Genomic DNA, 332 nt, shown 5'->3' with positions numbered 1-332 from the left:
GTCCAAATTACGTTAACCACTTTAGATATATCATTCACAAAAAATATAGCTTATTTTACTATCTAAAGTTAATATTTGTTGACATTTATTGGACGGTGGAAATTGAAAAGTGTTGAACAGTCCTATTTCCACAACCTAGTGTCTAAAAAATCAAAGGTTAGGATCGTTCTACCGATCCGATCTTGTGGGATTATGATTTAAAGAGAGTGTACAAAACAATCTAGTCAGTTTAATTTGAGTAAATATATGCCACGTATACAATTTCTGATTGCCTGCATATCAAGCGTCGTACGCAGCCTGAGTATAATATAAAGTCCTTTATTTCAGTATTT

This window comes from Magnolia sinica, chromosome 12 (genome assembly GCF_029962835.1).
Source record: "Magnolia sinica isolate HGM2019 chromosome 12, MsV1, whole genome shotgun sequence".
Lineage (NCBI taxonomy): Eukaryota > Viridiplantae > Streptophyta > Magnoliopsida > Magnoliales > Magnoliaceae > Magnolia > Magnolia sinica.
This window is presented reverse-complemented; position numbering follows the sequence as displayed.